The 15,533-nt window shown below is 38.7% G+C and overlaps 1 protein-coding gene across 7 annotated transcripts in view; it reads left to right on the top strand.

Moving 5' to 3' along the window:
- DGKB (diacylglycerol kinase beta) overlaps nt 1–15,533 on the top strand; it is a 379,491-nt gene that overhangs the window by 326,544 nt on the left and 37,414 nt on the right. The window lies entirely within an intron of this gene.

The raw sequence follows: 15,533 nt of genomic DNA on the forward strand, positions 1-15,533 counted from the left end.
TAACTTACAGACAATGTGAGATGTTTTGAATTATGATTACGTCATAAAGATAGTGGAAAGTAGTTTCAATTTTTTCTGTGGAAGCATATTTTGTAACATATCAAATTATGCTGGTTTATGTGGGCATTTTTGGCTTCAAGTAGCATCAACTTCAGGAAAAGGTGGAGTTGCTATTGTAGGTTTATCACAGTGCCTTGGAGAAGTATGTTACTTACATAAGTTTCTACCGGCTTAATGAGAGCATAGATCTGTGTATACCGGTTTAGTATTCATTACATATAGATTCTTTCATTAATGTAACAACAGCTAGATTAAATCTGTAGGAATACACTTCCAATATGTATTTATGTTGAAACTTTGATGCAGAGATATGTTCGTGACGCTGTCTTTGGTAGGAATTCATAGCGAGGCACAGCTCCAGATTCTAAAGAAGCCGCGGTTGGTGCTTGCTAGTTTTCATGACACTTTTATCTCACATGGTTTGTTTATTTATTTATTTCCTGACAGCTGTTCTTGATGAGATATATTTGGACACTTGAGAGAGGAAGCAGAAACAGATGATCTATCTTGTTGCACTTTGCTAATTAGAACAATTCCCAGTGACCTCCATCTGTATAGGTTCAATTTTGCCTTTGAATCATGAATCAACAAACACTTTCTCTATTTGATAGACCACTGTTCCCTGATCCTGTGAATGAATAGTACGTTAGCCTTGTCTTTCTTTTCTAGGGGCCCCAAAAAACTTCTTCCTTTGCTAGTAATTGACATTTATTGCAACGAGACCTGCAGAGGCTAGTTTGGCAGCAACAATGACCACGTCATCAAACATAAACCAATTTTGTCACAGCACGGTTGGCACTAACGGGCGATGTTATAACTACTTTTAAAAACCATCCTTGTTATACACCTTATTTCCATTAGAGCTTTGCACCTTTCTGTGGTCTTTCACATTCGATCTCCAACCATTTCTTGTCTTTACTAAAATTAGTCTCTCAACTGCTAATTTGCCATTCTTTTGCTAGGTTAATGTGATGTGTTTACTATCCTGTAGGTGTTACTGTCACTTCTGGTGCTGTTAATTGCAGTATGCGAAGGGAGGAGGGGTTATGCTGGAAACACAGATCAGTAAAAATTCCTTTTGGATTGGTAATATGTGTTTATTCATCACCGGCTTCCAAAATCTGTGTGTCCTGCAGCAGTGGTTTCTTCATAAATCTTCTTTAAATTAGTATCAGGAGGTTTTTTTCTTCTCGTTTCTTTCCTGTTGTGTATAAAAGTTGAACTGAGGTGTGATGAGCGGTGTCTTTTACTGATTGCATATTTCCTCATACGGTGTGATGAGTTTCCTATGTGTCTGCAGACACCTTGTGTTTTCAGGATCATTAAGGGAAGGCTTGGGAAGGCAGAACTCATAAGTATTTAAGCACTTCGAGGCTCATACAGGGTCACCATCTGGAACTGCCCATTTCTCTCCATTTGTTGTAAGAGAGGACCTGGAGTGACAAACAAACAGACTTAAGGTGTTAAGTGCCTAAAAGTAACTGGAATGAAGGTGTCCTTTCTCCTCCCCACCTGCCCCCTGTCCACTCCCCATACTTTAACAGGTTTAATGTCCTGAAATCATGTATATATGTCATATTACGTAATTACTCAGAGCTGTTGTTCTCTAAGTTCTTAAAGTACTTTCAAAATTATATTCTCCAACCAAATACATTTTTTTGAATAAAAGCCTTTGTGATCTCATTCAATTTCAAACCAAATTCAACCCTATGTAGATCTTGATTTGGTTAAATAGTTGTGTATGTCCTTAGCTTTAAGAACACGGCCCTGTCGCGTTTTTTTCAATTTATGTTCACTGGATTTACACAGGTACTAAATGTTCTCATAAATACTTGCATCAGTTTCTCAGGCTGCAAGATCCCATCAATTCATTAATGTAATTTAAATGTTGAATAAGCTTTATAGTTCAGGAGATCCATTATTGACATAAAACATGAATTTATATATGCATTTATACAAAACATACAGCCTTAAAAGTCCTTAAATGTGTGAATCAATGGTTGATCCCTCTTTGTCACAGTAAGAAAAAGTAGGAAGGAAAGCATTAATGTCAACTGAATCATTTGCTAGTACACTGTATCTGAAGTAATAGTAATTAACTCTTATTATTGATCTGCCTCTTTACAAAAAAAGTTGGGATCACAGGGAAGAGCACTAAGGTGTAGTAGGTGCTTGCTCACTTACTTGTTTGCAGGTTTTCCCAGAGTTTCAGACCGGAGCTGGCTCACTTGCCTGCCTGCCCACAGCTCTATGAAATATAATCAACACCAGAGGTAGACCAAGTTCACACAAAAAACGGCAAAAAGACATTTTATGTGAGAGAATATGTACTTTGATAGGTAAGCCCATTATCATCCGCATTTGAGTGAATGCATGAACTTATCTCACCAGTATGAGGACACCACTGACAGATCTCAGCACATGAAGTAAGACAAGAAAAGCTCAAGATTATCAGCAGGAAAGTAATAAGCATTTGCTGCTGCTTTCCTGCATCACTAGCAAATCTACTACTTTGTTAGTAAAAGCAATGAATTAATAGTACAGGGAAATAGTATCAGAGTTCCATTTAAAAACTTCTCTGCAATATCTTTTTCACCTGAAATTTCATTTAAAGTACATACTATGAAAATTAATTAAATAAGACATAAAATGAAAAAAAATCAATGTAATCGTTTTGACCCTCTTGCCGTATTTTTATAATGTTGAAATGTATTTATGGTATTTATACTACAATAATTTTTTAAAAAATATAACATGGAATATATACATATTGTTTATATAAAACAGATTTGCTAGTATCAAAATAAAAAGCTTCAATGTTATTAAAGCAAAATATTTCCATTTGTTTAGAACCAATTTTGCTAAGAATTTTAAGAAAATTTCGACATTTTGAATTTTTATTCCAAAAGTGCTGGAAACGTTCTTTCCTACACAATGGAATTATTAGCTGGCTACTAGCTTTTCAGTCTCTTCTCAGTTTGGATTTGGACTCAACACAGGTAAAATTTGCATTTCTTTCAGCTGACAGCTATGTGGTTTTTTTACCTTTGCTAGCATGCTTTGAGACCACATTTTCACAGCAGAGCAATCTTCTAGATCAAAGTAAATGAGAGAATGGCCCAAATTCTGTTCTCTTAATTGGCATGAGTAGCTTTATTTATTTCAGTACAATCGTTCAATGAGTAACAAAGACAAGCCAGCAAGCACAGGAATTAAATAGCTTTTATTTAGGCAATTTTGATTTTCCTTTGTTTTTTTCATTCTCCTGCCCATTCCACTGGAGGAGAAAAAAAGTCGGTGGGGGAAGAGAATTGCAATTTGAGTTTTAAGGAATGATTCCATGTCATATATATAACAACCACTGAAAGAAAAATTCAATGCAGCATGCAGCACGGTTGCACCAGTTCAGTTCATCATTTAGATGGGAACAGAATCTAGCCGGATTCAAGCGCGCTTTCCCGAGATAGTGACAGCACTTAGTGCACCCGCCTTGCTACATATTTGTAAGGATAACGCACGCCTTCTGCCTTCACCTTTCTGCTTGCCCAGATATGCTGCTGGTTGACGCAGAGGGCTGTGGGCCAGCAGAGCCAGAGCTCTGCCGTGTCCCCTTTGGGGGAACTGTGGAGCGTGTTTTCTCATGGGAGCTCTGTATACCATGGCATCTGCTATTATCCTAATCGAGTTTCTACATAAACATTTGAAGTCAGAGGCAGCTTCCTTGTGCTATAGACATTTAACTTAAACATTTATCGTTACGCTATAGCAACTGTGCGAGGCCAACATCTCTCAGTCTAGTTGGCTCAGGGGCTTGTTTTGTAACACTCTCAGAGCTGCCAGCTCTCAAGACATTTGGTGTTTTTCTTTAGTCCCCAGATCATGGAATCATGTGGTGCAGTAAGAATATCTTTCATTTTATTAAAAAAAAAAAAAAAGAAAACCAAACCAACAAAAAAAGCCCTGAAACATAAAAGAACATTTTTAGCCTCTGTGAGTACAAAGGAACACTTGGAAATACTTCTTTCATCAGCACCTAAACCTGAATAAAAGGACTCTTCCTCCAAGCTGTATGTTTGTGTTTTTAAGGAAGTCTCATTCTGAGGGGGCAGATGGATGATTTCTTAAACAACTGAGGATGCCTGTTCTACACTCGAGATACATTAGGTGTTCTTGGGCCAGAGCCAGAAGACTTTTTCTTCTGTTTATTGAAGAGCTTTCATGTCTTTGGGTATGAGGGCTCCTTAAAATTTACTGTCACTGACATTTCTATTGAATTTAGAAGGTCTAACTTCATATTCAAACGTTATTATTATTGATTTGGGAAGTCATAAGAGGGGTAGTTGTATTTTAGGTATTAGCACTCTTCTGAGGTCACCAATTACATTTTATGGAGAATAGTTTTCCTCTGTTCTGTTAGTGATGTGAGCTATGAATAGTCATAAGTTATTTCTTAAAGGTTTATTTCACATTTTAAGACATTGATGGGTCTGGGATTCTGGTGAAAGGTTGCAAGCTTGATAGGTCCCTGCCTTGTTTGAAATAGTAACCCATGCCTAAACAGAAAACCTGGCTACTGTGGATTTTACCATTGGTAGGGACGGCATCCGACTCTGCAAATGCAGCCAGACATTGCGTCCAATAATCTGTACTGTGGAAGGATGAACATACTGAGCATGTAGCTTGAATTCTCTCTCCTCTAACATAGTCGGCCTGGAGATCCCTGCTAGGGCAGTGTAAGGACTGTTTCTTACAACTGTTTTGGCTTGGATGATTTATTTGGCCTAATGTCCAAATCTGGATTGCTCAGTAATTTACAGAAACATCATTTTGTAGAAGATGAAGTCAAAATTGGTATCCACCAGAGACTAGTAATAGTGAAGGCAAATTATGTCAGCCTGCAGGCAGGTCATTGACTGAGTTAAACGAAATCTATTTAGTTTCTTGAATACTCTGAACTGAAGAACGTAGATTTGCCTCGCACTTGGACTTTTATGTAAATGTGTGTGGAAATGTACAAATTACAACTGTTCAATAATCCACTGCAATTTGTTATTTTTTTCTGTCTAGTTATATTACAGCTGCTGCTAGTAAAATACCCTGCTGCACAGTATTTTATTTTTATTTCCTTTTTTTCCTTACTTTTTATAGTCCTCTTGAAAAAGGGCATTTGACACTCTCTTTCTCAAATATATGCTTTAGACTTCTCATCCTTTGTAAGTTTTGTATGTGCAATGCCATGTGGTCGTAATAGTTTTCTCAGACAATTAGTAGGTTTATTTTTCCTTTAACGTTTTCTGAGACTAGAGAATTGGCTTATGCAATAGGGTCTCCAATTCAATAAATAAATATATGCACATGCAGCTCAACAATATTTTTTTTCTAAGAGCTTTTTAGCACAAAAGTAGTGAATATTTTTTTTATATGGAAAGCACAAGAATCTTAGAAGAGTAACTGCTATATAATCAAACTATGTCACTGACTCACTGATCCAGTTCATCTCTCTCTGAATACCTATGCTGGCTGCTTAACAGAGATGGAAGGAATTCCCACAACAGATAAGTATGAATACCTGAAAAGGAAGTTACTTCCTTACCTCCAGCAAGTTATGGTTGCTTTATGTCTTGAGGCACAAAGTCTCTATTCCCCCAAAACGGTAATCATAGCTCAATTAATATTTCTATTTATTTTATTTATTTAAATTTGTTTCAGAATCCTCCTTTACTCATTCCTCCAGTAGTATTTTCTGCTGTGGGTTCAATAGCTTATTTCATAAGAAAGCTGGTGCTTTTTTATTTTTTAATTTTGCTTCCTTTTAGTTGTCTTTGAGTGTTTCCATGTTCTTGCATTATAAAACAGTATGTCGGCCTAGTTAGGAAGCCGTGAAGTCCTGGATTTAGAGGAAAAGCTAAGATCACAACTGATTATGACAGAGAAAATAGGACAAAAGGATGCTGACATTCATACAAAAAAGATTTATAGTGGAGAGGCTGAAGGATCTCTTCTGGGCTTAGTGATACTTCCATAAACTTCTCTTCAGTCACCTTTTCCCTTGGAAAATTGTAGATAAAGAGGGATAGTCTCTGTAAGGCAATGCTCAGAGTTTGTTGTCCTGTTTGGAGGAGCTCTGTTTTGTTGCCTTTACAGAGCAAAGCCAGACAGCCTGTAAAGTATTTCATATTCCTTGACATCAGAAATCTGTTATGATTCCTACATCTTGAATGCCTACTGTTTCTCATTTATCATGCCTTTGAGCCTTAAACTTTCTAGCAGATAATTTTTAATGTTACTCTTCTCTGGAAGCAGCAATAACCTTGCTTAAGTTGTAAAAGCCTGATGTTCAAACTACACTTTGTTTTATGTGTTCATACCCTTTCTTGGCTTGATTGCTTATATCAGTTTAAAAAAACAACAAGTTAGAAACAAGCTGCAAAAATGATACAAAAAGGACGCAGTGGCTGCTGCACCGTTACACTGTAGATGAATAATAGACTAGTGTGTAAACAGATGCAAGCCAAAGATGAATGCAAAATCAATGAGGGGAAGCAAACAGAATGAGGAATTAGGAAAATAGTATTTGGGAATATTTAATCCTTTTGCTGGGAAAATACCGTGCCAGTGGCATGGCAGATCTGTCTCTTCACTGTGGTATAATTAGAAATTCAAAAGTATCTGTCTGCCTTGGATGTACATTTTAAAAAAAGGAGAAAATGTACATATGCACTTGCTGAACATTTTTTTGCTGGGGTTCAAAGTGAGCTATTGTTCAGATACGTAGTTCTAGGTTACTACTAAACCAAACAAGGTTCTGCTTTGTGAACTCAAATAAAAATATTTTCCTCAGACAAATAAAAACATCTTACAAGAATCATGTCTGTAGAGAAACTGAAAACCATTATCTTACGATTCTATAACTAAAACATTGTTTAACCCAAATTTAGTACCACCACCAAAACATGAAGGAAAACAGAGGGGAAGACATGGAAAGGGAAGGCAGGCAAAGGAAAAATACTTACAGAGAAAATGTGCAGAAAAGTAACACTCCGTTATTGAAGAACTGAGGTGTGTGTTATTTCAATCATGCTAGTTTTGTTCATGTTGACTATAAACAAACTGATAGGGCTCACTTGCAGTGTTTTGAGTTAGTTAGGTTTCAGGAGAGATTGTTATTGACCTGCATGTCATTTTGTGACTATCATCTCAGGCAGAGGGGACTGAGTGTCATACTAGCCCCTAACAGAAGGATAAGATGGCGCAAGAAGAAATATCTTGCTTGAAGTAATTTCAGCGTAAAGAAAAAGTGCTTTGACTTGTACAAACTTCTAAGCCTTATATTGTTTCTTTCAGGTGAGGACTTCCAGGCTGGGAAAGTTCATCTAAGTAGGCACTGAGCATGGTTCTGCAGAAGTGTTCCCTCATCAAAAGATATACTGTTCTGTATCTGTTCTTCATAATCTTAATCTTCTCTCCACAATCTTTATAGAAATCTGTGCTGTGTTAATTCTGGAATGGTTTGTAGCTCTTTCTGTAAATCACATGAGTGCTCTGCTTTCATACCTGGGAAAGTCTAGCAGCTGATGTATCATCTGACCTCAGTAGTATAATATTCAGCTATTTTTAATAGTAAGCTATAATATTAAATAACTATCTATTTCTCTTTTGCCCTCACTGTAGATTTTTTGAAATGTTAAGAAATAAGCATCCTTTTTTCATATTTTGAAAGGCATTGTGCTGTGATGGTCATGTTGAGATTTGAACATTTAAAATCCCATTTTAATGATCTCTTGCTGTCATCACTGGTCGCTCTGACAACCGCAGGAGCTGGATAAGCATAGCAGCATTTGCTGTAGAGTTTCCACATATTTACGTTTCAGACTGAAAAGTACTGTATGCAGTTATTCAGGGGCCATAGCTAAAATTAATCGACTCAGCATATTTGTCACCCTAATAATTTTGACACAAAGTTTTTGTAAAATTAGCACCAATGTAAATTTAATGGGACTGACACTATAAAAGAAAAATAAAACAGGCAGTCTAGAAACATTTCTGTGCAATTTAAGCACATCTCTCATGTTTACTGTCATAAAATTTTATGGCTGCATAGAGCAGCCAAATTATCTACAGGAAGCTAAACATTAATAAATACCTCTTTAAGTATGCAAGAATAGATTAGGTCTTTTCAGGAGAGGTGAGAGCAGCATTAGACAAAGGAATCTACAGTCACACATGCACATATCCATCCCATCCTATTCCCACTTTAACCAGTGGAGATTTTGCTGTTGTCCAAAGTAGGTGCTGAATCAGAACTACAATCTATATCACTTTTTCAGTCATCCAGTTCTATCTTGTTATGGACCTTCTTACTTGTAACAAAAGTACAAGGATAGGATGTCGGTGAAGGCTGAGGATACTTGTCAGTGCTGGGCTGGACTCTCCCAGTGCTTCCAGAAGGCATAGAGGGAGCAGCAGGAGGACACGTGCAGTTAGCTGGGCACAAGTCTATAGCTCTTCTGGCCTCTCCTTTAGTCCGTATGAGCTGGGAGAACATCCTCTGTCATCTGTCCTATTGCACCATTGCATGTGCTTTCAAAAGGGTTATACATGCATGTGAGAACTGATGGAGTAAATATGGCTCGTGTGCCTTTTACGTTAGACTGTTCATAGCAACAGAGGATCATACAGGATGGTGTAAGCCATACAGAGTTTTGTAGTGTTTGCAAACACCATTGTCTCATAGCATTTCTACTCAACAAATAACCAAAAGTCATCTTCATTAAGCTTGGATCGCTTCCTGTGTCTCAGAGGAGTGATTCTGGGGGTATGCAAGTTTGCATGAACACAGCATGTGCTTTTGTGAACAGAAGTGCAAGGACACCATTACTACTGCTGCTGCTTAATGCAACATTAGGATTTATCAAATGCTTTCCACTCTCTGGATATGGAACTTGCCTACCTGGAAGAATTTGGGAAGTGGATTCTGCAGTAACCAAGTTGTCAATTGCTGGGTGCTGCTTGGTGCCTCTTTGCAGTTCTGCATCTGGTTGCATCTCTGCAACAATCTCTCACTATTTTTCCTCCATTTGCATGGTCATGCTGGGCTAGCATAGCATGTCCCTTGCTACTTTTATGGCACAGTCCTGACAAATCTTCACAAATTGTCTTTAGGATTTTGAATTACGTTGTCTTTGGGATCACTGTTTTCTCCTCAACAGAAATTAGTAGAACTTGCCTTGCTAGCTGACCTAGCTTAGCCTAGCTGCATGATTCCTATGTGATCACATACAACCCCAGACTAACAGAGCACAGGGAAGCTCAGCCTTGTGCTGTCTTTGGTTTTGACATTTCAACAGTGGAGATTCACTGTTGAATCTCCAAAGAACTAGGATAAACCAGCAGGCTAATATTAAATCTGTTTTCAGGCACACTGATTTTTAGCATCTTGGCTCTGCCCATGAATAGAATGCCTGAGTTGCCAATACCTTTCAGTAATTTTCTTCACCTTTCTTAATGGGACAGTATACAAGTTACTAACTACAAGTTCATGAACACGCATCCTGCTTCCCATTCCAACTTGAGCATGCTGATAAGAGATACGCCATTCAGAGGAGATAGAAGGGAGTACTGGGGCTTCAGCTACCTGAGAACTCTCCCAGCATGCCAGTATTTTGTCACAGAGGTGAGTTTAATGCCTTTTGTCCTTCCCTGATAACTGACCATCAGTTACGTGTTCTCTTTCAGACAGTGGCTTTCCTTTGATTATTTTTCTCAAACACAGAGAAACCTCTCTTGAGATTACAAACAAAATGCAAAATTTGAATCAGAAATTCCCCAGGTGTCTTATACTTTCTCAGTATTTTCTGGTCATTTTAACAATTTGACCTATTATGGAAATTATAGAGCTCTTTTACAATGGCATAAAAATTCTGAAATGTTGTGGCGTGAAACAGAAAAGCAAGGTACTGTTATAATATGAACTGCGCAGAGACAGACAAGGGATACTCTATTCAGAATCTGGCTTTGTGAGCTGACTTTCTGAGAATTTTTCAACTTGAAAGAAAAAAAGATTTGCATTCTCAAGTTTTTCGTGTATTTCTCAAAATGTTACCCCAGAGTGAGAAAAAAAGAATGGCAAATGGGTCAGTTCACAGTAGCTAAATAATTACTGTTTTCTGGACTCAGTTTGACAGTCTGAATTCATCTTGTGTGTTGGGGAAAGAGATTTGCACAAATTTGGGCTAAGACACATATTCAGTCTCTGAAAAGAGCCTGGCTCCGTTGTCTTTGCACCCTCCCTTCAGGTAGTTATATGCATTAATAAGAGTCCCTCTGAGCCTTCTCTTCTCCAGGATAAACAGTCTCGGCTCTCTCAGCCTTACCTCATTGGAGAGATGCTCCAGTTCCTTAATCATCTTCATGGCCCTTCGCTTGATTCTCTCCATATCCATGTGTCTCGCACTGAGAAGCTCAGAACTGGACCCAGCACTCCAGGTATGGCCTTCTCCAGTGCTGAGTAGAGGGGGAGGATCACCTCTCTCCACCTGCTGGCAATATTTTGTCTAATGCAGCCCAGGATACCATTGGGCTTCTTTGCAGCAAAGGCACATTGCTGGCTTACTTTTAACTTGGTGTCCACCAGGACCCCCAGCTCCTTTTCTGCCAAGCTGCTTTCCAGCTGGGCGGCCCCCACATGTGCTGGTGCATGGGGTTGTTCCTATTGTACCTATTGTGTTCAAAAGTGACAGCTAAGCTTCCCATCCTGTACAGAGTTACCTATTGCCCACATTTAATCATATCCTTTTCCTTTAATGTGCCTAATTTGTGCTTGGATCATTTCAGATCCCATATTCCCATATGTTCACAGTTATCTCTATCCACTCCCCAAAAACACTTCTGTACAAATTTCAGAATTAATTCATTAGAACTTTGTGATAAAATACTAGTGGATACATACACTAAAGAAATGTGTCCTTGCTGAATTAATTACCAAATTCAGTGCATAGTCCAGCCACCAGTATAGTTGCACAAGTTTAACTGAAAACTGAATTTGACTGCTGGATATTACAAAAAAAGTACTATCAAAATCATCTAGAGTGCAGTAAACTGTGATCAAACGCAATGTTAAATCTTATTTTAGAATACTTAAAATGTAATCATAATAAAAAAACATCGAGGCCACAGTATGGAATGGATTATTTGAGAAAAAGATGAATAGGCCTTTTGAGTCTGCAAAAGAGAAGGTTTAGGGATTATGATAGAAGCCTGTAGGATCATGAGATACTTGCCGAGGATGAATGGGAATTGCCTGTTCCTTCTCTCTCCTAGTAGAGAAATGAGGAGCTATCAAACAAAGCTGGCGGAAGTGAGGTGCTCGCTTTAAAATAAAAGTTTTGTTTGTTTAAAACAAATCAAAGGAAGTTTTTTTTACACAACAGTTAGCAAACTTACGGAACTCCTTACCAAAGGAAGATCACACTTGAACCTGATGGAGGCAATTTTAAGAAAGTAAGTTCAAGCCAAGATAGTAGACCAATTTGCTTTTAATACAAACATAAACAAATACAAGTAAGATGAGCACTGGTCAAGAGTTGAATCTCTGGTAATGTTGATAGGTGACAACTATTAGCATAACAAATCAAAGCAGTGGGAATAGTCACAAGTACAAGACAGTGTAAACAACTACAGCCTAGCTGGCTGAAGAAATCTTTAAGACAAATGTCTTACTAAATCGTACTACAGTTGTACCACATGGAAGTGGTAGGGCAGGTACAGGGGGTGACTTGCCTTAAATGCTGACAGTAGGTTCTAGAGTCAAGAGATAACCACAAGTTGCAGCTTTCTCAGTATCTGGAGCTGTTCAGCTCCTGCGTGTCCAGTCTTTACAGCCTATTCTCTGGATAACACCGACTTCCACAAGAGCCTCAGCACATTTGGGAAGTACACCTTTCTACCTCTCAGGAACTGGGAGAGGCCAGAAAAGTCAAAGCCCTTCTGATGTAGTTAGAAAATCCTGATGCTGTTAGAAGATTCACATCAGCAGAGCCTACCTTAACTTTCTCTGTCATCGACAGACACCAAGAACTTTCCAACAGTGGAGAACAAGAACCCCCAGCACCCCAGCTGTGCTGGCTTCTCAGCATCTGAGCAAAGGGTTCACATTCTCTCATGGTGCGTCTAACAAGGGGACTTCACCTGGATATAGACCCATATACAGCTTGCTACTTAGACTAGCCTAAAAATGGTATCTAGGAAGTGGGGAGATGTAAATAGCCTGCTGTTGTCATATTTATGAAGCAAAACTAGCGCTCTGCACGTGGCATAGTCCTTTTTCTGGAGCCTTTTTCTAAGGTGGTAGCTAATCTCAGGAACTGAACACCATATCCCAAAGGGTTAGTGGCCATGAGCTTCTCCTCTAACGTGATAGGGTCAACATCCTTGGCTACATTTATGGCTGTAAATTAAATGGGGAAAAGCCTCAAGCCCTGGCACATGCTCATTAGCAAGAATACTCCCCGGTGGAAACTAACTTTCCTAGATAATGTCTGGGCACAGGCCAGGGACTGTTCCCAATAGGCGGTACTGACAAAGCTATACTGTTATCTGGGACGAGAGAGTTTAACTGTATGGAAGGAAGCCATTCTGTGCCAGTTAGCCTCAGGGTCAGAAAACCTGACCTTGTTTAGTTTAGTATTACAGACAGAATACTTCGACTGGAAGGCAAGAGGAGGGTAAGACAAAATGCAGATGGAGAACACAGGCGGTCGATCCGTGGGTGTAGGAGGCATCACACTGGGTGTTCTCAACAGAAACGTTGAGATCTGCTTGTGCAGATAATGTTTATTCTCAGATGATCCAGTAATGCACAGATCCAGTCTTAATGATCACCTAAGCACAATCTCAGATCCTAGAAGGCGTTTCTTTAAAAGATCCCTGCACAGTTTGGAAAGACTGAGAGCGAACATGAGGACGGCTTCCAACTCCTTAAAGCAGAAGGGGATCATCTGTTCTGTATGTACATGGAGAACAGAACAGCGAGTAATGGGCTTAAATTCTGTCAAGAGATTCAGCTAGACTAGAAAAACTTTGTAATGGTAATGAGAGCAAGGAACTGGAATAGGCTCCCTGGGGAGGTGGGGAGGTTTGTGTCGCAGCAAGGCTGTGAGAATGGCTGAATGGCATAGGTAAGGAGCTCCTGCAAGTCTCTGATTTTTTTGTCTGTGGTTCTTTACAAATGTCTGTGTTGGTCATTTTTAAGATTTATTGTAAAAGTGTTGGTTGCAAGGGAGCATCTGATTCCTCCTGCTGTTCTTGCTCAAAAACTGCATCTTAAAACAGCACAACGCCCACTACATGAGGTAAATGGGTATAGTTAGGTAGCATAAGATGCCTCCATCCAGCAGCTCACCAGAGGAAGCTGTGCGAGTACAAACCTAAGTTTACACCAAGGGGGTATGTCCATGCTGCTACTTATACCATTCATCTACATTAACATACGTTTCTTTAACGGAGATAGGCTCTATTCAATTCGTCTGCTTTACTTCCTTCAAATTGAAGAAGAAGAAAAGAGCAGCTAATGTCAAGTCAATGCATTGAAGGGGGTAAAGAAGAGGGGCAAAACAAATAACATTTGTATCATTTGTTTTCTAAATTTACACATTTCCTGCTCTAATTTGATCTTTTCTTTTCTTCCCCCCCCCCCCCCCCCCCATCGTGGAACACTAATGTATCTTCTGTTTTCTCTAGGATGACACAATTCTCATTCAGAGGGCAGGACCTCTTAGGGTAGGCATTAACTATCATAAGCTCCGTGTATTGCTAGAAAGTTATTCACGTTCCTGATAACAGCCCAAAAGCAGTTTCCAGAATGTTTATATTGGATTTAATGTCTTTCCATATTAGAGATTTCAGTTTTTACTAAAACAATAATGAGATTAAAAATTCACCATCATAACAGGCAGGTCCCTATGACTTCTACAGCAATCTATGGTATTAAAATGATATTATGAATAAATTCAGAGCATGCTGCAGTGGACAGTGACTGGCTTTGCCAGAGATGTAGAGCAACAACTTAGCCTTTGTCCTTCAATGTTGTTAGCCTCCTGCTTTACTTCCTTTAAATTGAGGAAATAATCAATAATAGCAGCTGCAGCTGTTTCTGTCCCTTTGTCTGCCAGCCAATCAGTTTCAGTTGCAAAATCAAAATCACAAAGAAGCCTGCAGTCATGGAATTAGTCAAGCCCAGGGACTTATGACATAATACAGTCTCTAAGCTTTTAAAACTAGAAATTCTGCAGTGAGAGCTAGGTAAGTCCTTATACCTCTCTGCCTTCTTTCTCCCTTCATGCAAATGAACATATACCCACATATGCATACACATACTCATATTTACACACTTTTGCTCTATCAAGCTAATGTACATAATATTTGAAAGTTTGTTTGGGTGGGCTTTTTTGTTTTCTTTCAGGGGTTTGGGGGGGTTATTTTTTACAACTTTAAAAAGATGTCCATAGCTGTAGATGATGTATAAAGGGGAAATATTTGGATATCGGATTTCCAAATATAGACTCCCAGATATGGACTTCCAAAGCCGAGTTGCATGACAGGATATGTATGCTAGACCATTATAGAACTAAGTCACTGTAACTTAGACCATATATGAATACAGATACTTATCCACCTGTTCTATTCAGACACAAATAGTTCTAAGGATTTTGAAATGGCCATTCTATAACCTCAGTATTAATTATGCTAACCTGGGACCACTTACCTTCTTTTGAGACATTCAACTTAATTTTTGAGATTTTTTTTTTTTAATGTTGTGCTGCTCACCTAGAAATTAAGATGCCATACTTATGAGAATAGTCATAAAAAGGACTTCTTCCTAGTTATAATACTTAAGGATAATACTGAAATAGGTTTTTATGGAGGTTCCCAGAACTTGCAGTAGAGGCAAAGAGGTAGCCAAGATGCCCTAGCTGTTAAGGTATGGTAAAGTTCAGCAGACTGAAGGAGAGGTAAATTGATGGCTTAACTACTTCATTAAAGTAGTTTCATGAGAGGGAGTATCCTCATTCCCTATATGCTCAATATAAACTTTCTTACATTTCATTTGTTTTCCAAGCAATTCTGTCTGAGATAGATTGCCTTCTAAAATTAAAAATTCGATCCTTAATTAGGATAGTATTTTAAAAGAAAACAGCAACAGCATTCCAAAATCCAAGAAATCTGAACTGCATGCTTCATTGTTCCTCTGCCAGACCTCACAGAACAGCTTTCATGGTCATTTATGCCACTCTTCTCTGACAGAGAGAACAGAGAAATCTATACTATAATAGCTGCTCTGAATGCACTTCCCCTCTCCTAGCAATGCTCTGTAATGCTTCTCGGGAAACTCAGATCTATACCAGGTGGGGAGCCGTGAATCGTGCTTATGCCTGTAGAAAGTGAAACCCCATGAACTCCTCTGTTTTCTGGGTTTT

The sequence above is a fragment of the Aptenodytes patagonicus genome, chromosome 2 (assembly GCF_965638725.1).
Source record: "Aptenodytes patagonicus chromosome 2, bAptPat1.pri.cur, whole genome shotgun sequence".
NCBI lineage: Eukaryota > Metazoa > Chordata > Aves > Sphenisciformes > Spheniscidae > Aptenodytes > Aptenodytes patagonicus.